The sequence below is a fragment of the Misgurnus anguillicaudatus genome, chromosome 23 (assembly GCF_027580225.2).
Source record: "Misgurnus anguillicaudatus chromosome 23, ASM2758022v2, whole genome shotgun sequence".
Lineage (NCBI taxonomy): Eukaryota > Metazoa > Chordata > Actinopteri > Cypriniformes > Cobitidae > Misgurnus > Misgurnus anguillicaudatus.
This window is the reverse complement of record NC_073359.2, coordinates 5,059,630-5,087,500: the sequence shown is the minus strand read 5'-3', so window position 1 is coordinate 5,087,500 and position 27,871 is coordinate 5,059,630. Positions and strand designations below refer to the sequence as shown.

At 37.1% G+C, this 27,871-nt stretch overlaps 1 protein-coding gene and 1 pseudogene across 4 annotated transcripts in view; both read left to right on the top strand.

Annotated features, from left to right (window-relative positions):
• The window catches only part of LOC129453072 (sialoadhesin-like), a 205,736-nt gene that overhangs the window by 135,752 nt on the left and 42,113 nt on the right, over nucleotides 1–27,871 (top strand). The gene's annotated exons all lie outside the window — the stretch shown is intronic.
• The window catches only part of LOC129453640 (uncharacterized), a 31,112-nt pseudogene continuing 15,743 nt past the window's right edge, over nucleotides 12,503–27,871 (top strand).

Sequence of the window (27,871 nt, the reverse complement as noted above, 5' to 3'; positions counted from 1 at the left end):
AGGGCTTGGGGACCCTGGCGAAGCCGGCAGCCGCCGGGGTGAGACCAACAGGACGGTTGGCCGGACTGCGCCAGGAGAACCGGAGCGATCGCTCCGAGAACCGAGGCAGACGAATTACCCCCCTCCTGGGAATCGTCGACGATCAGATGCCCCCGGAAATCATCTTCCATCCCCTCGCGGAAACGGAGACCTTGGTAGCTACCCCGGGGAAATGATCGGGCGTGGTCCGTTCCGGATCCCCCTGCGAGCAGGATGGTGGTCCTCCGAGGGACCGTCGACGACGACTCAACCGTTAGGGGACCGCCTGGGCCGATCCTCCTCCCGCAGGCCCGCAGGAGCGAGCGACCGGTCCCCAAGAGACATCGGGGCTGATGGGGAGTGAACCCCGATGTCACTACTCCCCCTCGACGAAACTCCTGGGGGAGCCGCCCTCCGTGAACCTGCTGCGTCCAGTTTGGCTGGATCATTCTGTCACGACAGGGTAGGGAAGTAGGACGCATACGCAGAGTTCACAAAATAAATAACATTTAATGATAAAATAGGAAACCAAAAACACGAGGAGTAAAATGACGAACAGGTAGCAAACACAGGAACATCCAAAATGTGACACGGGGAACAGACAGGGTAGTAATGACAATGATCCAGCAGTGAGCAAACAGAAGACAGAGGTATATATATACACAGACTAAATGACAAACAGGTGTGATGAGGCAGGTAATTAATCAATGAATGTCCAGGTGATAACAATCGGAACAGAAACAAGACATGACACGGATTAACCGTGACACACAAAGTGTAGTTTTAAGATTAGTTCAGTCAAGAATGTATATGTATTATATTTAAATCTGCAGATTAGTAAAGATAGCGCCTGTTTGAACGTTTGCTTAGTAAGATTCGGTGCGTATGAGAACCAGAGCATGAGCGGACGTCAGTGTTCACTCGCCCCGCTGACCACCTCCGTCTCTGGGCTACATCTCTGACAGGGATTCACTGGCTCTGATGTTGTCCCTGGCTGTGTTTGATCATCAAAAATGAGATCAAATCAGCAGTATTTGGTGTCATTATGAAACTATTACTTGTTTTCTTATTCATATTTAGTGTCTTTTGTGTTGTTATTGTTTTGGCGCGAGGTAAAAGTTAATAAAACTATACTTATATAATGTTACTATTGCTTTCCCATTTAATCTCAACGCGATACGAGCACTCGCTTGTTATTAGACTTTGTTCTTGTCAGTACTATATAAAACTTTTTATAAGTGTCCAGGGCCGCATTAAGAGCTCCTTGGGCCCCGGGGCTATGAGTTACTGCAGGCCCCCCCCCACCACCACTTTAGGTCACCAACTACAGAGAGAAAACATTTTTCTAAAACACTGCTGAAGTTGTTTTACATAAATATAATTTAGAATAATTCAGAATGACAGTTGCAAGAAAAAAGCTGTTAGATTAACACTAACCTTGCTAATAGCTAATAGGGGTGGGCGATGAGCTAAATGTTTTATCATTATACGAGTCATTTTATCTAACAATAATGATATACTTCACAGTCAAGTTATATTACTTTTAATAAGAATTTTATCATATGGAAATTTAATGCCACTAAAATTTCAGAATTCTTTTGACCAATTTCCATATCACAAAAAAATAATAGTCACTTAAGAAAAGAATCTCAAGCTTGATGACAAGACTTACAAATAACAATAGAACAAAGGCACACAAGAAATCGACCTGCTTGAAAAACTTAAAGCACTGAATAATATTATATTGTGTAGAGTAATCAAATATACAGTACCTATCTTTCACTATAAATTCAACATTCATTCTTATTTATTTTACAAAAGTGATTCAGTCAAGGGCAGTAAATTACTTTATTTCTGATGTTTGATTTATTTATTTACATTTATTTAATGTTTATTTAACAGGGACAAATGCATAAAACATTGCTTTATAAAAAATACAAAGTAGATTCCATGCATACAGGTTTATAGCCAAGACTAATTTGCAACCCCTGTCCCTGGTTAGGCTTGTAAGGTTAAAACAGAGATTACAGAGTATTGAAGCACACATTTATAGCTATTAAAATATACATAATAAATACATCAAATACATAAAATAAGATGTGGGCTTAAATAGATGTAGTAGTCACTATAAAACAGAATCTAAACAAATTTATACATTGAGTTGTAGCCTGTATAATCAGCGTTCACAAAGTTGTTTCAGTTTTAGCCATTGCTTTAAATGTGTATTAAAAACCTTGAGTCCTTTCAGTGTTTTAATTTCTGATGGTAAAGCATTCCACCATTTTATGCCTCTTACTAAAAAGTGATGTCTGACCAAATGTTGTTCTACGTTTTGCGACTATACAGTGCGGCGCGGCTTTATATATTGCTAAGCAACCACCGAGTAAGCTGTCTTGTCAATCAAATATTGACGCGTGAGCGCTCTTTTGCTGTTAACTGTCATATTAGCAGAAACTTTGAAAAGAGGACGCTTGCTCTGACCTTGTTTGAGGGTGAGAGGTGCACAAACACGCAGGAGAGAGTGAACGAGTGGAGTCCTAACCCTCCGGTTCTTCAAAGCCCCTGTAAACTTCCCTTACCACAACGTAAGGCCCGCCCCTCCCCTCATTCGATTGGACAATGCGCCCGAAGCGAATGACGTCGGGCGCTTCTCCGCCCTCAGCGCTTCTTCAAAGGCGCGTGCTGCGGCTGGCGGTGTCGTGAGCAATTCGGTCCCCCCGGGCAATTCGGTCTCCCCTAGGACCCCACGCAGGCACGGATTGGCCATAGGGAGAACCGGGAGGATTCCCGGTGGGCCGGTCTGTTTTTTTTGGCCACGAGGGCCGGTGTTGTCATGCCACCGGGATGACGCGTATTTGCGGGTGAGAGATGTTCCCGCCGCTTTATGCACAAGTTGATTGTGTCCCGAGTCCCGACCACTTATTGTAAGAATTCTTGCATTAGGGTTCATTGACATCTTAAACGCATGGGAAACGCAGGACGTGCCGCTGTCTTCTGGTTTTCAAAGCGCTTACTTGAACACGAGTTTTGTTTCAGAGTCAGACGCGTCTATATTGAGTGCGCTTGCCGGCCGCGCATCTATATTTAAAATAAACTTGAGCGCGTCTTTTGAGTGCGCTTGCCGGCCGCGCGTCTATTATATTTTAAATAAACTTGAGCGCGTCTTTTAAGTGGGCTTGACGGCCGAGCGTCTATATTTAAAATAAACTTGAGCGCGTCTTTTGAGTGCGCTTGCCGGCCGCGCGTCTATTATATTTTAAATAAACTTGAGCGCGTCTTTTGAGTGCGCTTGCCGCCCGCGCGTCTATTATATTTTAAATAAACTTGAGCGCGTCTTTTGAGTGCGCTTGTCGGCCGCGCGTCTATTATATTTTAAATAAACTTGAGCGCGTCTTTTGAGTGCGCTTGCCGGCCGTGCGTCTATATTTTAAATAAACTTGAGCGCGTCTTTTGAGTGTGCTTGTCGGCCGTGCGTCTATATTTTAAATAAACTTGAGCGCGTCTTTTGAGTGCGCTTGCCGGCCGCGCGTCTATTATATTTTAAATAAACTTGAGCGCGTCTTTTAAGTGGGCTTGACGGCCGAGCGTCTATATTTAAAATAAACTTGAGCGCGTCTTTTGAGTGCGCTTGCCGGCCGCGCGTCTATTATATTTTAAATAAACTTGAGCGCGTCTTTTGAGTGCGCTTGCCGCCCGCGCGTCTATTATATTTTAAATAAACTTGAGCGCGTCTTTTGAGTGCGCTTGTCGGCCGCGCGTCTATTATATTTTAAATAAACTTGAGCGCGTCTTTTGAGTGCGCTTGCCGGCCGTGCGTCTATATTTTAAATAAACTTGAGCGCGTCTTTTGAGTGTGCTTGTCGGCCGCGCGTCTATTATATTTAAAATAAACTTGAGCGCGTCTTTTGAGTGCGCTTGCCGGCCGCGCGTCTATTATATTTTAAATAAACTTGAGCGCGTCTTTTGAGTGCGCTTGCCGGCCGCGCGTCTATATTTTAAATAAACTTGAGCGCGTCTTTTGAGTGTGCTTGTCGGCCGCGCGTCTATTATATTTTAAATAAACTTGAGCGCGTCTTTTGAGTGCGCTTGCCGGCCGTGCGTCTATATTTTAAATAAACTTGAGCGCGTCTTTTGAGTGCGCTTGCCGGCCGCGCGTCTATTATATTTTAAATAAACTTGAGCGCGTCTTTTGAGTGCGCTTGCCGCCCGCGCGTCTATTATATTTTAAATAAACTTGAGCGCGTCTTTTGAGTGCGCTTGTCGGCCGCGCGTCTATTATATTTTAAATAAACTTGAGCGCGTCTTTTGAGTGCGCTTGCCGGCCGTGCGTCTATATTTTAAATAAACTTGAGCGCGTCTTTTGAGTGTGCTTGTCGGCCGCGCGTCTATTATATTTAAAATAAACTTGAGCGCGTCTTTTGAGTGCGCTTGCCGGCCGCGCGTCTATTATATTTTAAATAAACTTGAGCGCGTCTTTTGAGTGCGCTTGCCGGCCGTGCGTCTATATTTTAAATAAACTTGAGCGCGTCTTTTGAGTGCGCTTGCCGGCCGCGCGTCTATATTTTAAATAAACTTGAGCGCGTCTTTTGAGTGTGCTTGTCGGCCGCGCGTCTATTATATTTTAAATAAACTTGAGCGCGTCTTAATACAAACGGGCTGGCCTCTAAAAGGAAAATAATTTACAAAACGTATTTTTTTATCCAAGTCATAGATGAATTCTCTATGAATAGTCATTATTAATTGTTTATTGCAAGAGGAACAAAAATCTATTTGATGCAAAACTCATTAGTTTATTTGAAAAAAGTAGTTTCAAAAGTATATCCATTATGTTTTCTTTTTTTAACACAATGTAGGCCTACGTTATTTAGCAATAGACATGATCTAAGTACTAAAAAAAGATACAGATTTTTTCCATTTGTTTCCAATGCATACTTGATAAATCTTGCTTGTGTATTGTATATCAGGGGTTTCCAAACGTTATCAACCCAACAGTTAATCTCAAGACTCACAATTTTTTAGAAATAGAAATATAGAGGAAAACACAAACACGTTTGTTTCCTTTAGTTTTTGAATAAGTTTACTTTAGTAATATATGGTCTTATGGTAGAGCTGCATGATTATGTCAAAAATTATAATTGTTTACTGCATTTGCACGGAATATGATTTGAAAAATACAGTGAATTGCAAGGCTGCAGAGAACAGTGCACTACTGCAGACTTATACTACTGAGGGTTTAAAGATATTATTTCAATAGTCAGTCATGAACTAAAGTGGGCGGTCTAAGGCATGAAACTCCAGGGCTGAAAATGAGTCCCACTCCGGCCCTGACCCCACGCGACTCCATTGGCTAAAAAAACTCCTCATGGGTAGTTTTCTTAGCGCCTTATTACAATTCCTACAAAATCGCGTTATGATTTATGTAGTTAGAACGTTGTTAAAATTACAATTGATGTCTTTTAAATTATATGTTTCATATAGTAGTATATAAATGAGGCTATAGGTGGGAGATCTACACAGTGCTTGTGTCATTTTATTATTTAGATTATTATACTGTACCATTTCCACTTTGACTGTCTATTTATACAATTACTTACTCATTAATTACTTATACAAAACATGATTACTACATAGTTGAATCACACATTTAAATTATAATTATAAGCCATGATTACTACACTTTTACTTTTAAAAATATATATTCCGTAAGGTATGTTAATAATTTACAAAAAATAAAAGTATTGTTTTTGTAAAGCAGATGATGACACAAAAGTACTGACGTGTCTGCAACATGAATATTAGTTTATTATATTGTTTTTTTTAGTTAACTTTTATTTTTTAAAAATGTAATGTTTCTATTTTGTACAACATTATTAGCTTGCTAGCCGCGTATGCAGACGAGATATTGCAATGACACATTTTTGAGCAGGCATTAGTGCTAGATACCAATCGGGGTCCTAGGGGAGACCGAATTGCTCGGGGGGACTGGATTGCTCATGACAGCGGCAAAAACCTAATTTGTAGGGGGCGTGGTAAGGCTTTGGCAATCAGATAGCTAGTAGGAGTCAATCTGCTTCACAGCCAATCACGGGCCCCCTACTTGTTCGGGCCCCGGGGCTTTAGCCCCGCCTAGCCCTATTGTTAATGCGGCCCTGTAAGTGTCAGAGAGATGTTTTTGCATGCTGCTTATAAATATATCAGTGGTGATATCTCATAACGTGTTTTAATAGTCACGTCACGATAAAATAAATGATCAATGTCCACATTTAACAGCTGTGGTGCTTACCTGCAGTTCCACTGTGTTTTCGCGTTCTGAGGAGAGAGATCGCTCCAGAAAAAAATATTGTTTACATTCCAAGTGTTAATCGTCCACACGATGTAACAAGACGTTACTCCCATTAAGTTTATTGTAACATCCAAGAGCGCTGATCTTTGAAGGAATAATCACTTCTGATTGGGATTCACACACTGAGTCACGAGTGTCAATGAGACACACGGAGAGTGTTTAAAAACAGCGCGTGCCGTCGGTGTGTGTGTGCGTGCAGTTTTTCCAGTCAGAGATGAGCTGTATCACTCATACTAAAATGACCAGCAGGTGGCGGAATGATACAAAATGGTGAAGCGGTTACTGTGCCGTTATCAGTAGAATATCGCACGCCTCTTAGCCAATCAGATTCGAGAACCAGAAAGAACTGTTGTATAGAATTGCATAACATAGAGTGAATATTCTTATATGAATTCAGATTTCAAGAGTATGAATCTTGATACCATGGCTTTTTCATCAGCATGAATAAATTGAACTCATCTAAAAACAAAACTGATGACAAACAAATAGAGGTGAGAAAATCTGTATATCTGTATGTTAAATAAACTAATGGTCAGATTTTATAACATGATCTCTTTCTGTGTGTTTGTCATTGTTAGATGTTGCAGGTCTGTGAGTAGATCAGCTGTCTGTCCATCAGAACTACTGGAGTGATGTCACAACTCTCTTTATGACATCATCACCTAGCAACAGTCTCTCAGCAGTGACATCAGTGATGCAGTGATGTCATATACAGTGATATATTAATGACAGCTCAGTGTAAATAATCTAATGTTCAAATACATGAATTATTCATTGAAGTATTGAGTTTATCATTCAACAGTCTTGTGTCAGTATCAGATCAACTGTAACATCACAATACATAAATCCTGTAAAAACTTTGCTATAGTGCATCTTTATGTAGATGATACTGTGATCTACTTTCATCTTCACTATAAGTCAGTCTTTTATTGAACTCAATGCTGTTTTTAGTTAGGTTAGGATTTTATTACAGTGCTGTGCTTTAATCTTGTAGTTAGGAAAGAATTTGTTCAGTTTATTTTAAAATGTTTTGGACTATGAGGACATTATTTACATGCATGCTGCTTTCACTGCATGGGAATTACCTGCATTGGGAAAATTAAAAGTTTGAAGCTTATAAAGTTTATCTGTTATAAGAGTGTGTTATTGCTATTCTCAGGCTGGATTTTGTATAAATACATTTCAGTATTTACAAATAGTATTAAAAGTCCTTTATATTAGTGAATTTTAACTTTGATCTCTATTGTTTTTAATTTAATCTTTGTGTAATAATGTGTCTTCTGTGCAAGGTTTCACTCAAAAAGAGTTGGGAGACTTAGTAAAATAAAGATGAAATAAAAGTAAATATAAAAAGTTGATTTTGATTGGTCATTTACTGTTTTAACAGGAGAGTTTATTTAATCATAAAAGTGCTGTCATCATTTCCTCACCCGCATGTTGATCTAAACCTGTATGAGTTTCTTTATTCTGTTGAACACATGAGGGTTTATAATGATTTAACCACACAGTTGACAGAGGTGGACAATAACTTATTGGTGGACAGAAACTTGAGTCTGTACACAAGATAAAAAGTCACTGAGTAAAAAAGTAGTAATTTGAGTAAGAGAATTGTAATTTCTTTTCTGTAACGTGATTGTTTTTTAGCAGGAGACAAACAGTCTATCAGTAATAATCTTGTAGTGTCATGTGTCATGAAGTTTTGATTGTTTTTTTAACCAACTGGCGTCATTCACAACAACATGGATGAAGGTCGATCCTGAGTGCAGTGATCGCATCCATGACCTTACTTAAAGAGTATGAAGTATGAATTATGGTCGGGCAAATGATTTTTGTATGTATTTGCTCACCTGTTTCAGGCAAAATCAACATCAATAAGCAGAGGATTCACACATTACAATAAAGAAAATATTAAGATGAAGTAATTTTCTTGAAACATCACAGTAACCGTGTGCATGTCTGTGTTTAGTTGACTTCTTCATTTAGGTTAGATGTAATCAGTTCACCCAATACAGCCGAGTCAACTGCCTCTAGTGGACAAAAACAACACTGCACCAAATATACAAGAGTCTCTCTGTGGTGTACAGATCAAAAGGATTTCCAAAGTGAATTCACTAAATAACACAAAAGAAAGTCATGTTTAATTTAAAGGGGTCACATCAACTAGGGGTGTGCATTGGCACTGCCCTCGCAATTCAATTCAATTACGATTCACAAGGTAACGATTCAATTCGATTCTACGAAGCATCAGAATTCTACTGTACACAACAAGGCAAATTTTTAATAAGTCAAGTAAACTCAAGTGCAACTATTCTCAACAAAAACGAAAGCTGAGCAGCTTTAAGACAATGCCAATTATATACCTGACCAGGGCTCGCAAAATTAATATATTATTTAAAATCCCTGGTAGCCCTTCGGGCAGACACTCTTTAATTTTTGGTAGCCCGAAATTAATATAAGTAGCCTGAATAAAAAAATACACTGTTTAATGTAGAATATTGATAAATCCTGGATTTCCATGTAAGCCAAATATTCCTACCCCAGCTAACAATTTGGTTCCCAAAACGTTCCCCTATTTTCCAAGGTTTTTGGTTAGCCAGGAATGTTTTCTTTAAGAAAATAAACATTCCCCTAATGTTATTTTTAGGTTATTTTAACGTTCCCCTAACGTTAGAATAATTAAATGGTTATCTTACTGAAATATTATATTAATGTATTATAACACATTATTTTTTTTATAAAAAATACCTCAACACATCACACATTGTATTTAGATAACATGGTATTTTATCAAATATCGCTAACAGTAACCACAAAGCCTATTTATTTATAGATTTTTTTCTATAACGTTACTCTGGTGTTACGTTAGTGCTTTGTTATGACTTTTATTTTGATAGGCTCTATTTAATAACTTCCGCGTCACGTGGCTAACCTGTCTTTATTTTAATGTAGATCTTCAAACGGAGAAATGAAAAAAGGGTTTCAAAAACCAAAATCGAACCGTTATTTGAATTTGGTTTAGTCGTTTTTCGTTTTTAGATTCAGAAAACAAAAACGGAAGAACGGCTCTTTTTTAGCGTTTTTTTAAACGACAAACGAAAAACGTGTGGTTTCTCGTTATTTTGTTTTTTGGTTTAAACGAAAAAACAAACTGTCAAAACGTACACGTACACGTACACGGACCCTTCAAATGGAAAAGTACGAAATAAAACTCGCGCATCACTTTCAGGTCAGTTCACATTCATAAGCCTGTGTAAATGTGTAAGTTAACTGCTGACACCAACTCATCTGTGTGATTTAAATAGTGTAACAATACCAATTTATATCATGTAACTTCAGTTGTTCAACTTAAATGACATTGTGCTGCGTTGCGTTTTGAAGCATGGCAAAGATATCTATGCTAAAGACATCTGTTGTTTTGTATATATGCTAAAAAATAATCAATCAAACACATAACCATACATACCAACTTTTGCTTTTGTTAATAGACATCAGCTGTTTCCTTAAACCTGTTTCTACAAGAAAGACATTGAGTAATTCTCCAAAATTGCTGGGATTTATACTGACTAAAGTAAAGTGTACTGAAGTCCATTAGCTACACAAGTACAGATGAGGAAATATAGGCTATAATATATAATTGCATATTTGTATAATTGTAGTTTGTGTTGCTGTCAAAATACAATTATAAATGATAACAATAGCATATTTCTATTCTCACCCATACTATAGTTGTGTGTGATTTTGTTGTTTTTTAACTAAAGAGGGCACCACTATAAAAGTTTGGCCACCAGCGGCACTGCTCTGAAGTTTGACTTTTTGCACCATTACAATATTTATAGGCATCTAGTCATCATATCTTCCTCTCTATGGAATGTTAATGCTCAGCAGTACACATTTGTGGTTCTTTAATGCAGTGGTTATCAAACCTTTTTTATGCAGCCTCCCTTGTGTACAGTGGATTCCTTTGCGGCCCCCCAAAGAAAAAGTATGACATAAACATTCTAAAACTTAAAATTTGAATTAAACAAAACATATTAAATTATACAATGTATTGCTTTTGTTTAGTAGCCTTATTTTTTCTAAGGTTCAGTTACACAGAATTTATAATAAAGTAATGTATTTCATAAAATATTATAAAACTGGGGCCCCTGGCACCATCTCACGACCCCCAGTTTGAGAACCACTGCTTTAATGTATTTTTTTGCATTGTATTGAAATGCGTTCATTTTTATTGGGCATATACCGTATGTGGTTGAAACAGATAGCCTAGTGCAGGGGTAGGCAACATGGAGTGCCGATGTCCTGCAGTGTTTAGCTCCAGGTTTAATCAAGCAGAACTAAACAAACTAATAAAGGTCTATAAAGTCACCTGAAACTACAGGTAGCCAAGGTTTTATAAGGGTTGGAGCTAATTTTTTTTACATTAACATTTTTAATATAACACTATAGTTATTATGGCCTTTAGAAACGTTTCTTAGAGGAGATAGGGTAGTGCACAATAGGCCCCTGTGGCGCGGTCTAAGCTTTTTTCCACAATGACATTTTTTTCCTTACATTACTTTTACTTTTATACTTTAAGTAGTTTTGAAACCAGTACTTTTTCACTTTTACTTGAGTAAAAAGCTTGAGTTGATAATTCAACTTCTACAAAAGTCTTTTTAAACCCTAGTATCTATACTTCTACTTGAGTAACTTTTGACACCACTGTTACCGACTTACGAAGATTATTTATTAACATAAAAATGCTGCCTTGTGTCCCTTTAAACTAGAATCTTAACACTGAATCACTGCCTTTGTGCGTTAACTAGATTATTTCATGTGTTTACTTCAGGTTGTACAAAACTTTTGTACTTTTTTAATAAATGGTTGTGTTTTACATCATATATTTCATTTTGTAATAAATGCATTAATCAGCGTGCGTGTTGCATGAACCACATATTTGTATTTAAATATTGATTTAAGATTGAATTTTACAAGATGTATATGAAATAAATTTATCTCAGTACAAGCACAAATAACAATGCATAATTTAATCTTGATGATAATGTGGATCTACCGTATGAAATCGTGAAATTGAGTATTAGCATTACTTTTTGTTTAGATAACATTGAATTTTCAGTAATGAATTATTGACTACAGGTAGGGATGCATATCAATTAATCGCGATTAATCTATAGCAGAATAAAGGTTTTTGTTTATATCATATATGTGTGTGAACTGTGTATAATAATTATGTATATATAAATATGCACACATGCATGTATAATTTTAAGAAAAAAATATATTTATATACTAAGTATTTATATTTATATATAATATAAATTATACATAAATATACAAATGTATATACATATGTAAACATTGCTTAAATGTATACATGCATGTGTGTGCATTTAACTATACAAAGTTATTATACACAGTACACACACACATATATGATGTAAACTAAAACTTTTATTCTGCTATAGATTAATCGCGATTAATTGATATGCATCCCTAACTACAGGCTATTGAATTTGTCAAAAATAATGCACACACAAGGTGTTAATGCGGTCTACAAACATTACGCTAACGTTACCTAAACGTTCTCATAACATTCTGATATTGTTCCCCTAACCTTTTTATTGTGATATTTATTTAAATTATTTGCATTCAGGCATATCATGTGTTAAAAAGTGTTTATTATTCAGAGAACATGAACTGGAGCTTGTTTTTATAAAAAAAAAAAAAACATCAGCATTACGTTTGTATAGATAACATTGCCAATTGTATAAGAACATTTTTCTTGAATTAAGTGTTTATGAAAAATGTAAACTTATTTCAATAAAATTTTTCTTATTCCATGGGCAGATTTTTTTAGCTTAATTGTTTTAAGCACACATTTACTTAGTTTATATTTTTTGTCTAAAAACTAGACTTATTTTCTAAGGTAATTTTGCTCATCAAGATAAAACATCTTAATTTAAGATTTTTTAGATATTTTTACTGAAAACAAGACAAAAACACTAAGTAGGAAAGTCATTTTTTTTCAGTGCAAGTAAAACATTAAAACAACTGAAACAGATGGTGAATGTTTTACTGACATTAAATGTTTTAATGCCTCTTCTTTCATCTCTAGTGAAGCTCCTCCTACAACAATCCACCAATAAAAGATGGAGTCAAACACACAGAGAAATCACTCCATGTGTGACAACTGAAATCTTCATGACATAATGTTGATGCTGGTGAAAGAGGAGCTTGAGAAGATGACAGATCCACAACCATGCAGAATAAAGGATGAAGATACTGAGGAACAAATAGGTTGGTGTCTGTTTTTCAATCTTTATTATTGATGGTTGAGGAATAATCATAAAAACATTGAGAAACATGAGGGGAAAATAAACTTAAATTCATGAGGTGATAACTTACTGCATCTATAATAGATTCAGTAGAATTAGATTGAAACATCAGGTAAAGAGTTTTATCCAAAGCAACCTTCAGTGGATTGAATGACTGTGATCTCCATGCAATGTGCATACATTCAGTAAATGCATTAGATGCATACATCATTTACATGAGCTCACACAAAGTTTTTTATTTTGGTTTGTTCTTAAATGGGTAAATTGAATGACTTATATTTTACCGGGAACGGCACGAGTCTTACTTTGCTCTCTGTTTTAGAAAAAAAATAATTTCAAAATAATTTTCTGTGTTTCCCAATTCAACATTAAAGTAGACTAGTGTGATAAACACTGCAAATTTTTGTCAGATTTAAATATTGCCAAAATTATTGGGTGGAAAGTTTCCAAAAACTGTTCAGAAACTTTTTATTGGAATCTAATCTGGGGAATTTTGGAAATATATCAAACTGGAAATTTAATGGGAATTTTTTGGACATTTAGGGATATTTATATAAACTACATTATATACAAACACATATAGGGGTGGTTTCCCGGACAGGGATTAGACTAGTAGCCTGGTAATACCATCCTCTGCTATTTTGCTTCTCTTTGTAGACAGAGTCTGGCTGGGCATAATTGACAATTGTTTTCCTTCTCGTGGGAGGAACTTGTCTGAAGTTTAAAATCATTGGTCTAAACGTAAGCCAATCACATAACGTTTGGATATGATGTGCGTTATGCGCAGGCTCAGCCGCATCGAAAATCTGCTGTAAAACACACGTATGATGTGAAAACAAACCCATCGAGCGAAATACCGAAGTTAACATGGCTATGAACGACTTTTGCAGATTATGTAAAGTAAATCAGCCAGAGCTAGTTGAACACTATCCTTACAGTGTCTTTCCACTCACGTCTATCTTCCTACTTTATTTTCTGGTTAATCAGGAATGTCACCAAGGAATGTTTGCCCACGCGTCCTCCACCATTAACTGTGAACAATGAAATTCCCTTCCATGATTTCTCGATCGTTGTGCACGTCAAGCAGTGCTGCACACAGTTTCTCGCTGACGATCGGTAATAATTTTCCCAAAACCTGTCGGGAGTAGGGCAACAACATAATCTCCATTCAAAATGTTTAACAAACACCCTTCTTGTTCGGGCTTAAGTTGGCAAGTGCCGGTTCTCCACAACAGAGCGAATAGCTTTCTGTGCCTCCATGTCCACTACAAACTACAACCGTACATTCAGCGCTTAGCGTCTACGTCACAGTCTCAGCCCGCCACTTTGGTAAGTGCAAAACTTCCTGGTATACACAGTAAAAACACAGTGGACCAACACCAGCAGATGGCATGGCATCCCAAACTATCACTGACTGTGGAAACTTTACACTGGTACTCAAGCAGCGTGGATTGTGTGCCTCTCTTTCTCCAGACTCTGGGATCCTGATTTCCAAAGGAAATGGAAAATTTACTTTCATCAGAGAACATAACTTTGGACCACTCAGCAGCATTTATGTTTTTAGCCCAGGCGAGACGGTTCTGACGCTGTCTGTTGTTCAAGAGTGGCTTGACATAAGGAATGCGACAGCTGAAACCCATGTCTTGCATACGTCTGTGCGTAGTGGTTCTTGAAGCAATGACTGCAGCTGCTGTCCACTATTTCTGAATCTCCCCCACATTTTTGAATGGGTTTTGTTTCACAATCCTCTCCAGGGTGTGGTTATCCCTTTGCTTGTACACTTTTTTTCTACCACATCTTTTCCTTCCCTTCGCCTGTGTCTATTAACTTGCTTGGACACAGACCTCTGTGAACAGCCAGCCTCTTTTGCAATGACCATTTGTCTCTTGCCCTTCTTGTGCAAGGTGTCAATGGTCGTCTTTTGGACAACTGTCAAGTCAACATTTAAAAGCATTTGCAGGTATTTTGAGTTAATTATCTTATTGGATTGTGGCAAAAGGTGTCTTCAAAATTCACAATATTCTTAGTTGTCAGATATAATCATCAAAATTTAAAGAAATAAACATTTGAAATATACCAGTCACTTTTTGATGAATTCTAATTATATGACCAGCACCTGTATTCCTGTTAATTCCCATGGAAAGATTCTAGCTTGGAAAGTTCCTGGGATTTTGCAACACTATTCACATATAATGCTATTTTCTCTAAAATATTGAGGTGCATAAGCTCAGATTAATTAGGCCTATGATTAATTACTTCAAAAAAGATAAACAAAACAAAACCAGTCCTAACTGAAAGAAAACAAGTTGACAAAAAGATAGAATCCAATGTTTGGTGATATTTAAAAAACCACAAGTGTTAAAGAGTTTTGAACACAGCACAAGAGTTAAAGGCGGAGTCCATGATGTTTGAAAGCCAATGTTGATATTTGAAATTATCACCTAAACAAACACGCCCCTACCCCAATAGAATCTGGACCTTCTGTTGATAGACCCGCCTCACACACGCAACCCGGCATTTGATTTGATTTGATTGGCTATAAGTGTGTTTTGGTAGTCGGCCCGTCTCCTTTTCCAAAGCGTTTTTCAAACATCGTGGACTCCGCCTTTAAACTACAAGAGCAGAAATTGACAATAGAAATGACATAATGTACTTCACATTAAAAATAACATGGATACATGACATCTCAAATGTGTTTTGTTACTCTGATTTATTAACCTGAACTATTTACTGTCTTTATTTTAGAAATGATGGAAGTGAAAGAGGAGAGTCAAACTGAAGTGGATGAGAAACATCAGATTGTAAAAATAAACCATAATGTTTCACAGAAAGAAACTCTGAAGACAGAAGACATAAAGTGTGAAAATAGTTTCAGTGAAGATGAACGCCCTGAAGATCAAAAGAGGACTCACAGTGAGGAGAAACCTTACACTTGTCAACAGTGTGGAAAGAGTTTCAGAAGAAAAGCTCACCTTAACACACACATGATGATTCACACTGGAGAGAAACCATTCACATGCCATCACTGTAAAAAGAGTTTTACAACTCCATCTAACCTTAAGAAACATTTGAGAATTCACACTGGAGAGAAACTTTACACTTGTCAAGAGTGTGGAAAGAGTTTCACCTTTCAAACAAGCCTTAAAGTACACATGAGGATTCACACCGGAGAGAAACCACATCTGTGCCATCACTGTGAAAAGAGTTTTAGAACAGCAAGTAAACTTAAGACACACATGATGACTCACACTGGAGAGAAACCTTACACTTGTCAACAGTGTGGAAAGAGTTTCTCTATTGAAAGAGACCTTAAGATACACACAAGAATTCACACTGGAGAGAAACCGTTCACATGCCATGAGTGTGAAAAATGTTTCAGAAGAAAGAGTATCCTTACAGCACACATGACAATTCACAAAGGAGAGAAACCATATGCGTGTTTTCAGTGTGAATGGTGTTTCAGTATGGAGTGTCAACTTAAGAGACACATGATGATTCACAGCGAAAAGAAACCTCACGCATGTCTTCAGTGTGAAAAGAGTTTCATACAAAAACGTGGACTTGAGGCTCACATGAGAAGTCACACTGGAGAGAAACCTTACATATGTCTTCAGTGTGAAAAGAGTTTTACAACTGAAGGTAATCTTAAGACACATGTGAAGATTCACACTCGATAGAAACCATTCATGTGTCAACAGTGTGGATATGGCAACAACGTTTAGAAATCCGCTGGGGTCTTATTAATGAAAATTAACAATTTGCGTACGATTCTTACTAAAAATCTAAATTCGCACAAAAGCCAAAAATGGCGTACAGCAAAAAAGATTCGGGCCGTTCTTCAATATGCGTTCCTGTCTGTACTTGTGTTCTTGTGAAACGTCATCAGTCACGGCTCAAGTACTGTTCCAATTCCAAGTTCACATCAAGCCAAGTTCACATGTACTTGATCCGCTCATTTTATCAAGGATGCATAAGAGGTGACTTGTGACGGTCAAGTTTCCCAGAATGCATTTTGCGTCAATGGCAATGAAGCTTACAGGACAGGTTGGGTGTTTTGCACTTGGGGCCCTGTTTTCAGATGGTTTATGATGAGGTAGAGCGGGTTTGACTGAAGGTTGGACGTGTGCTGCTGCCCCGAGAATTTTCGTCTTCTGTGGTATCACCCCCCACCACACACACACAATGGCTGTATGGGTGCACGGGAGCAATCCTTCCTGGGGTGCATTGAACTTTCGTTTGCAGGGGCCTGGGGCTCACCGAGTGGTCGGGGGTGTTCGCTGGTGTGCTCACACAGGAATCGCTGGGAGGGATGCTTTCCAACAGCTGTTTTATCGTAGTTTTTGTCCAACTCCATTGACTTGTATTAGATGTGCTGTGAGGATTACTTCGCCGCCAGAAATGGAAATGGAGTTGTTGGTATTTTTGCAATTGGCAAAGGCGGATTATCGCCACCAACTGGGCTGGAGTGTCTATTATTCAAGCTCTCAACGGATGAATGTACGGGTGTGAGGCGTTTGGAAAAATAGGTCCACAAGTTTACAACGAATGCTAAGGCAGCTGTTGGAGGGCATCTTTTGCAGCGATTTTTGGGTGAGCATGTCGGTGAATGCCCCTGACCATTCGGTGAGTTTCACGTCTTTGTGGACGAGGGTTTGGTGCATTTTTGGAGGGATTGTTCCAGTGCACCTATGCACCCATTGTAGAGGTGTGTGTGTGTGTGTGTGGGGGGGGTGATACCACAGAAATTCTCGGGCCAGCATCATATGTCCAGGTTTCGGTCGGGACCGTTCTGTTTCATCGTGGGCAATCTGAGAACAGGGCTTTAAGTGTAAAATACAGAACTTGTCCTTTAATATTCTAAATATAGCTCTTTCTGTGTTATAAAATGTAGCTGTTTAGTTGAGAATATAGAGGAATAAATTTTGGATATGTGAGTAAAAGTTGATCAGCGGGTGATCAGCGTCGTGTACACCGCAGAGGGCAGCCTTATTTTGGCAAGTCCTTCATGAAATATTCCCTTTGGATATATCTAAATGGCATTTTTTGGTCTCATCAATTTAGTTTTCTTTATTATTCATTTGAAGTCTGTTATTTGTTATTTTAAATGTTTCAAAACTTGAATCACATTTATTTTCTATATAATCTTAACACTGAATTAGCTTTTGTATAGATTTTTTTCTTGTGTTTACTTTGTAAATGTTGTAGAAAAGTTTGGTTCTTTTCAAATGAATGGTTGTTTTATACCATATTTTTCAGCCTATGTGGAGATGCAGATTTCATTTTCCAACAGGACCTGCACACAGTGCCAAAGCTACCAGTACATGCTCATACTTTTCATGTTCATACTTTTCAGTTGGCCAAGATTTCTAAAAATCCTTTCTTTCTTTTGGTCTTAAGTAGTATTCTATTTTTCTGAGATACTGAATTTGGGATTTTTCTTAGTTGTCAGTTATAATCATCAAAATGAAAGAAATAAACATTTAAAAATATATTAGTCTTTGTGTAATGAATTAATATAATATACAAGTTTTACTTTTTGAATGGAATTAGTAAAATAAATAAACTTTTTGATGATATTCTAATTATATGACCAGCTCCTGTTGCCCCACACCCTTCCAATGCTCATGACAAAAAGCGTGGCCGGCAAAGTATTTAAGTTAATATGACGCGCACGTCCTTCGCTGGCGAGACAGAAACTGCAAAAAGCACAATCGACTAAGGTTTTAAAAAAATATGACTTTGATTTTTTAAAAGTCAGAAGCATGCAGCAAACATATGTGCCTCTACATCAAGCTCTGATTGCGCATGCAAATTTAATTTCTGTGAACTGAAGTCAAGTGATATACTCCGTAATATGATTTTGCCCTTTCAACAACAACTATATTATTGCAAACTATAATACAACATGTTTTGGCATTCGGTAACATATTGCAGTAGTTTGTATTTATTATGCATCCCTGAGATGCACGGTGTTCTCTTTAATGTTCTTTGACATTAAATTCACAAAACCTATCAACAAAACATAAATTAAATTTAAGAAAATAAAAATATATTAAACGAAATTTGTTTTAAGGAAGCAAACATCACTTAAATCAAACTCTAAAATTCTCCCATTTCTACCGTCATATTAGTCTTTAATACATTCCAGATCTAGACTTAAGATTTAATTTATGTTAGATACACATTTTGGCAATTTTGGGTTAATAGAAACCAATAAATCCACTTGTGGGACAGTAGAGTATGTGGCGTATATGACATTATCTTCTCCAAAAAGTTGAAGCGCATGCCTTTAAATGTCAGAGCACCTCATTTATCCTGTACTGTGAGAAGTCACATGGCTGGGGCACGTTCAATCTCACACCGGTGCGCAACGTTTTGCTACGGTTTCCGGGTTGAAGGACATGTTTCCTGGAAACGGTGTGCAACGGCGTGCAACAGGTTTTAGAAGCGTTTTCTCTTGTTTGGTGGGTGTGTCAGAAATGTCGGCCCAATCAGCGGCAACATGTATAAAACCATGCTAATGTATTGTTAATGTAAACAAATAGGCTACAACCTCATTGTAAAGCGTTATCGATAATTTAGATTTACAACAGTTCACAACACACCCGTTGCGGTGGACACAAATAAAGAGGGGTGCACAGCTTTCACATCGCCTACATAGTAAATGAAGCAGCTAAGTCTATACTTAAAGCAGCTGAGGGTTGCTGGACGGTGTATTTGTACGCGCTCACTTGGCTTAAGTTAAATGTCATTAAATCAATGTCCACTCACCATTTGAATGCTCAGAGTATTCATTTTATTTAATGTGTTGCATTGTTGTAACAGCATGGCCTTGTGATACGGTCAAAAAACTGTGTGTTCACCTTCCTCCAGCAACACCTGTCACCTGAAGGAAGGTTCCTACCTATATTCACTGAATATAGAACAGTGACACCTAGTGGACACCTTAACAAGACAAATGGCTCTTACAGTAATATACACAATCATATAGCAGTCACTATTACCTAAAGCAGGGGTGTCAAACATACGGCCCACGGGCCGCATATGGCCCACAAAGGTGTCCAATTCGGCCCGCATGATTTATTAAATATGAAATACATATTTTAAAAACCCTTTCAGGCGGGTGTCTAGTTCGTTTTTAATATGAGAGACTTGCGGAAAGCAACAAAACACGGAACATAGACAAAACACCGTGCCCAAAAATCTTGCTGTTGTATTGTTACTGCTCCGCTAAAGATACACTTATTCCGGTGATCCACTTCGTGTTTTCCCGACCGCTCCGCAGCATCTCTGTGTGCACTCTCTGCCTGGAGAGCGAAGACGACAGTTTTCGAAGTTCGTTGCATTAACAGGTAGATTAATTACATTAAATCAGTTGTTAAACAACAGAATTAGTAATTTGTAAGTTTGTTTATGTATTTCTTCCGGTAATGATTTGCTGTCGGTGTTTTAAAAGTGCTAACAACTTAGCAAGCAAACAACAACAAAATAGCCACATTCTTAGTATTAACATTACAATTCATGTCTAATCGATTTAATCTTCCCGATCAGATCTAAGTTAATATAAACACTAAATTTGCTGTTGTTGGCACACTTGCCTTCACAAAATAACGACAGAGAAGGGAAAGAGAGGCTGCTAAAGGCAGTTCAACATTGCAAACATGGATTCAAAGCTCCATCAAGCCAGCAGGTAAATCATATTGAATATTTAGCAGATTGTAACACTTTAATTCTTGCTATTATATTTCCCATTATAATCACATGCTACTAATATAACACATCATATTTATAATACTTTACTAAAACCATAATAATAGTACCACCCCCCTTAGTGGCCTTTTTGGTTTGGGCCACTGCCCCATCTAGCATTTTCATTTTTGACTGTTCTCATTACAAATATATTCCAAAGAAAAGTGAATGATTTATAAATAATTTTGGCATTAAGGAATAATGCAAAAGAAGTTAAATTAAGGCTTTTCAACCTAAGGCATTGAATTTTGAACAGATGTAAATTTGTGTGTATAATATGTACAGTATGAGTGTGACCTTATGAAATGTAGTTTTCACAGAGCTGTGTGTTTCTCTAGTTTTCTTGCTGAACAAACTAATTAATTGGTTTGTTTAGTTAATATTAACACAATTATCAGCACACTAAGGTTTAAAAAAATTATCCGGCCCTCACATCATGGCGTTATTAACCATCCGGCCCTCAGCCTAAAATGAGTTTGACACCCCTGACCTAAAGCTACTAGAAGTGAGAAAAACAACAACAATACTATTTATCATAATAAGGAGAAAATAATATAAGCTGACACACAAAGTTTTAACAGTTTTTAGAAACACGTTGTTATTAAGTTTTTTAATTAATGCCGTTTGTCAGATCCCTACGGAAGCGTATTGCATTCACTTGAGGAAAAAAATCTACTCTGTTTTTCTGAATTAACGAGTTAATTATATCAGAATTACGAGATAATTTTTTATGGAAAAAAGTTTTTGCTCTGTTTTTCTGAATTGTTGAGTTAATTATCTCAAAATTATGAGATACATTTTTCTTGAAATAAAATGTATTTGCTCTGTTTTTCTGAATTGTTGAGTTTATTATCTCAGAATTATGAAAGAATTTTTTATTTTATTAAAAAATGAATTAGTCGTCCATATGATCATGTCTCACGTCCAAAGAGTAGCCCACCGGTGAACGCAGGAACCGCAGTACAGCTGTCAAAACTCAGTAATTCCACTGTGTGAGACCAAACCCGTGCGTGTTACCCGCAGCAAAGACCCGACCCGCCTGAAAACATCTGCACAAAACGGTTGTTGTTTTAACCCAACTGCTGGTTTATTGTTAATCAACCATCTTAAAACAACCCATTATTTGGGTCATTTTAACCCATAAATGTGTTCTGTCATATAGTTACCAAGCCCTGGGTTAAAAAAACAATATTAAACCTAAATCAAATGCCATTTAGGTTGCCCTGTTTGCAGTGGGCCCAAAGTGTGTCAAATCACATGCTGAATAGTTTCACCATGAGGACAATTTTTTTCATTTCGACAATAGCAACATGTTTTTTGCAACGTTTCATATGCAGTTGCTGTTATTAGCAGACTTACACTGTCTGTAGAAACATATTAAGTGGCTTAACATTTTGTTAGTATACTTTAAGGTCCATTTAACCAAAAATCAATTATAAGCCTTTCACACAATGTATGTTATAAATGCATGTGGATACATTTTCATTTTTAAGTGATTTAGATACATGTACCAATATTTTAAATGTACTTTTATGTAAGCTTTCATTTCTGTTAGCAGTTTAGGAGCATACTTTTTGGGACAATTTAAAAGAAATGTTCTTGTAAAGTTGCATTTTCATTGAAAAATTATAATTTACTTGGACCCTGAGGTAATGTCAGCTCATGTTAAATCCAAATTTTGCCAGTGTTTGGAAATCTGTTTTAACATACAGCACTGTACATTAGAAGGTGTTCTGCTTTTTACAAATGAAAAGCACAGGTTTCTCTCTTGTTTTGTACAGATGTTTTCAAACAAATCGGGTCTTTACTGCAGATAACACACACAAATTTAGTCTCACACAATAGAATTACTGAGTTTTGATAACTGCACTGCAGTTCCTGCATTCACCAGTAGGCTAGTCTTTAGACATGAGATATGATCATATGATTTTTAATGAAAAATTATCTCATAATTCTGAGAAAATTAACTCAACAATTTAGAAAAACAGAGCAAATACATTTTATTTCAAGAAAAATGTATCTCATAATTTTGAGATAATTAACTGAACAATTCAGAAAAACAGAGCAAAAAACTTTTTATTCATGAAAATGTATCTCGTAATTCTGAGATAATTAACTCAACAATTCAGAAAAACAGAGTAGATTTTTTTCCTCAAGTGAATGCAATACGCTTCGGTAGAACCGTACTGAACATGTTGAAAATAATCAATCATAGTCATGATGAGATTAGAGAAAAACAGCACATAAATTGAGGACATTTTCATTCATACGGATGAACTCGCGCTTCAAGCCCCGCCCACTAGATCCAGCGATGCGGAGCTCCTCCCATTTGGCTGTGCAGCACTGCAGCGAGCGAGCTCTATCTCTCGGGCATTCTGGTCTTGGAATGCTGCCTCAGAAGGCGGCAATTTGGAGCTTTCGGACGCAGCCAGTGTGTTTCGAGTCTGATGTCTTCAGCTACGTGTAAATGCTTCGGTGTGCACTGAAATAATTAATCCTTCTTCGATTATTTTATTGGTTTGTCAACAGAAGACAGGATTTCTTAATACGCTAACCGTTAGCAGTGAGATGAAGTTGAAAATCTGACCCGGACTCACTGTTGTCTCTGGAGCAGGGATTCATTGTCCGTACAGCGTCATAAACATCTCCTGACTCATACACATGTGTACTTTGAAGTAATGTCAAGCACGTTTAATACCCATATTATTAAGTGTTTTTACTCATGTATTATGAACCAGTGTACTGTGGAGATCGAGGACTTAAAACGGAAGTTGTGCGCTATTCAGACAACTTTAAAATTAACCGAAAACTGCATCTGTATTTACCACTTTTTATTTTAGTTCTTACATTTATCTAGTAACGTTAGAGGAGAGCAGGGGTACAAATTAATTCCCCTCCATTTCCCAGGCCTTGACCTCCACAGAAGCCACACTTGCATTTGAAGTAAGTTTTGATGATAAACTTGGATAAATATATTTGATCTATGGTATTATAGTTTAACTAGCAAATACCAAAATATGTTTATACAGTAGCTATAGCTAGCCAGTAAATCAGTTACCTAAATGTAAGCGAGCACTATTATAATAACTATAATAATGTTTATTATGCTTTTAATGAAAGTTTTTTTAGTAAAAGACTTAAAGTTCTACTTGCAATTAAATCAGAAGACGTCATTTTTAGCATTTGTATAACTTGCATGCATGTCTGCTTATAACCAAACAATGTGTTTATTTATGTTTGTATATGATACAGTTTATATACATTTTCCCAAATATTTAAAAAATCCCCAGCGTCCACAGATTAAAAATATACAACATAACATAACAAAAATGTGTTTTTGTAATCTGAGTGGTAAATAAGACAATCAATCAGTTTTATGGCGATTTTAATGCCTCTTTTTGTCTCTTTTTTACACCCATAGAGTGAAAGTGATTGAGATCTTCAGTGAAGCTCTTCCTATGACAATCCACCAATAAATGCTGGAGTCAAACACACAGAGAAATCACTTCATGTGTGACAACTGAAATCTTCATGACATAATGTTGATGCTGGTGAAAGAGGAGCTTGAGAAGATGACAGATCCACAACCATGCAGAATAAAGGATGAAGATACTGAGGAACAAATAGGTTGGTGTCTGTTTTTCAATCTTTATTATTAATGGTTGAGGAATAATCATAAAAACATTGAGAAACATGAGGGGAAAATAAACTTAAATTCATGAGTTGATAACTTTCTGCCTCTATAATAGATTCAGTAGAATTAGATTGAAACATCAGGTAAAGAGTTTTATACAAAGCAACCTTCAGTGGATTGAAAGACTGTGATCTCTGGGAATTGATCCATGTAATGCTCTACTAAAGTTAAATCTCATGTTGTGTTCACGTCATAACCGAGAGAACTTTCTTTTACCCAAAAAATAGTAATTAATGTTACTGCATCAGATTGAAATTTATGGACTTTGTTTACAAAGACTATAACAATCTCACTTATACAAAATTGTCGATTTTTAAATTTTGTTTCCCCCACCTTGTTACACTTGTGGTGTTTCTGGACAAAAATGACCGGCCTGCAGAAAATAGCTTATAACCAGGGCCTTCTAATGTCTCAGACAAAAGAGAGAAAAGGAAGAGATGCACATTGTGTACCCCAAAAGATGTCCAAACAAACACTGTCTGTTTTACAGTGAGGAAAATAATTATTTGAACACCCTGCTATTGTGCAAGTTCTCCCACTTTGAAGTCATGGAAGGGTCTGAAATTGTCATCGTAGGTGCATGTCCACTGTGAGAGACATAATCTAAAAAACAAAATCCAGAAACCACAATGTATGATTTTTAACTATTTATTTGTATGATACAGCTGCAAATAAGTATTTGAACACTTTTCTATCAGCTAGAATTCTGACCCTCAAAGACCTGTTAGTCTGCCTTTAAAATGTCCACATCTACTCCACTTATTATCCTAAATTAGATGCACCTGTTTGAGGTCGTTAGCTGCATAAAGACACCTGTCCACCCCATACAATCAGTAAGAATCCAAATACTAACATGGCCAAGACTAAAGAGCTGTCCAAAGACACTAGAGACAAATTCAGGCAGCAGACACATTCAGTTGTTAGTGTTGCTCTCTCTAACGAAACTAAATGATTTAATTACAAGAAAATATCAAAACGATGGTGAAAGAAGGTGTCGCTGTGGGCAAGTGATCTAACCAGTGAGAGGCTGAAGCACCGGTAATCACAGTTTCACCAACTATGGCAACAAGCCTATTTGTAATCTGCAGTCAATTAGTTGAACATTTGCTTAGAACGATTCGGTACGTGAGAACCAGACCCATCAGCGGAAGTCAGTGTTCGCTCACCACGCTGATCACTGCCCTATCTGGGCTACATCTCTGACAGAGATTCCCTGGCTCTGATGTAGGCCTCTCTGTTTTTGCTGGTCAATAATAAGCAACACGATCTGCTGACTCTGTAGCTGTCTTTAAGAATCGTCCCTCTCTTCATCTCTTCCGCCATTTCCTCACTTCCGAATATAGAACTTACTATCTTTCTCTAGTTTTCCTTTCTCTCTATCTGTACATTTCTTTAAAAAAACTACTAACCAAAAATGTACTAACCAACCCTTGTCTATGTATACTTGATGACTTGATGAGACTATTTCCAGTGCACTTATGTATTGCTGTTCTTGTGTTGCTATAATTGCTTCTATTGTTTACCTCATTTGTTAGTTGCTTTGGACAAAAGTGTCCGCTAAATGTAAATGTTATATAGTATTGCTTTTCCATTTAATCTTGATGCGAAACAAGCACTTTTTTAACGTACTGGACTTTGTTCTTGTCAGTACTACATAAAACAGATGAATTAAGTGTTTTATATTGTAGCCAGTTTTTATACGTCAGAGAGAGAGAGTCTGCGTGAGTGATATCTCACAACATTTTTTAATAGTCATGACTGTCACGTCACACGAAAATAAACTATCAAGTGTCCAAATGTAAGTATTCTAACCTTAAAGGAACATTATGTAGGATTGTGTTTAAAACTGGTACTGCAATCACACAACTAGTGGCCAATACACAAAATGACAACATAAACATCAGTTGAGGGCTTGCCAGCCCACTGTTGTCAGTGTTATAAATATTTGAAATGAAAATTAATTCTTAATGTCTAGTGACATATCAGGGCCATTTTATGATTAAATGATATACATTTCTTACATACTGTTCCTTTAACTGGTACCAAGCTGTGTTTTTGCATCCTTTTAACTGGAGAGGAGAGGGTTAACAGATCGCTTCAGAAAAAATTGTATTGCTTTATTCAGGGAACTACACTAACCTTTTCCACTGGTGGCACTTGCGCTACCAACTTTTTCAGTTACTGGCGCAAAATATGATTTGGTCGCACATATTTTTTTCAAGTTATATTAAGGCGCTCTGGATAATAATGTACAATAATGAAACTGTATTGCATACAGATATGCTTTTTATTTTACTTGCCATCTTTTAAACCACATGCCTTCTTGTTTTCTTAAACGTTGCAGTGTTTCCCACAGATCTAAAATTTACTTGTGGTGGTAGCCGGTGAAAAGGGCAATCATTACCCACTGACAAATAATGGTCTACTATACATGTGACGAAGAACTAATAATGTGTGACACAACACAACACAACACAAGTTTCACAATTCTTCTACATCTCAGACCTTTCACAATTATGCCATGGAAATGTTTCAGATTTGTCTCACTTTAAACCCAGCATCAGCTGGACATCACGTTGAAGAACAGCCAGTAGATTAGAGGTGTGCCGACTAATTATTATTATTATTAGCATACGGGCCGTTCACATGAAAAGCAAGTGTCACACAGTGATGTGGTTTTAGTCAACTCGGTTCCGGACAGGCTAACTATTGCTGGTTAAGTGTATTACATATAGTTGATGATTTTAGAAAATTTGTGGGCCCAGGGCGAGTCCATGTATGGGACCCCCCATATGATCTTTAAAACAGAAACTCGTTTGATTAAGGCCAGAGGCCCCATTGCTGTCGTTAATACTAACGTACAGTGGCAAACGGTTCTGTATGACATACTATTCTCAAGATCATGGGAAAAAGCCAAAATTGCAACCCGACCATATGTGGAAATTAAGACTCAACCGACAACTAATTCAAAGTTTCAGCATATTACTAAAGAGTATTTATGACATTTACCATGCTTTGGAGTGTTGACGAAAAAAGGTTTTTTAATTTATTTATTTATTACGTTGTACAAGCTAGCTATTGGGAGATAAGTACCATTACTAAAACAAATTATGTGAATGCCTTGTTAAAGAGAAAAGTTTTAAGTCTAGATTTATCTACTGTCTCTGATTTTCGGACGTCGGTTGATATATCATTCCATAGCTTAGGGGCTACGTAGGAAACAAGATCTGCCACCTTTAGACACTTTTGATATTTTAGGGATAATTAAGAGACCAGAATTTTGTGACCACAATGCACGTGATAGATTGTATTCTGATAATAATTCTCTAAGATATGAGGGTGCTAGGCCATTTAAGGCTTTGTATGTGATTAGTAATATTTTAAATTGTATGCAATATTTAACTGGTAGCCAAGATGCCAGAATTGGGCTTATGCGGTCATACTTCTTGGATCGAGTAAGCACTCTTGCAGAAGCGTTTTGAACTAGCACAAGCTTGTTTACCTGATTTGCATGGTATCCTCTGAGTAACGAGTTACAATAGTCTATTCTAGAGGTCATAAAAGCGTGGATAAGCTTCTCTGCATCTGATGCAGACAACATATGCCGTATTTTTGAGATAAAACTAAACATTTAAAACGCTAAATGATCAACATTTTGAGACAACAGGGAGAAACGTATGGGGTGAAAATACTGCCAAAACTTCACACACACACAAAACGTGTTTTACTCGC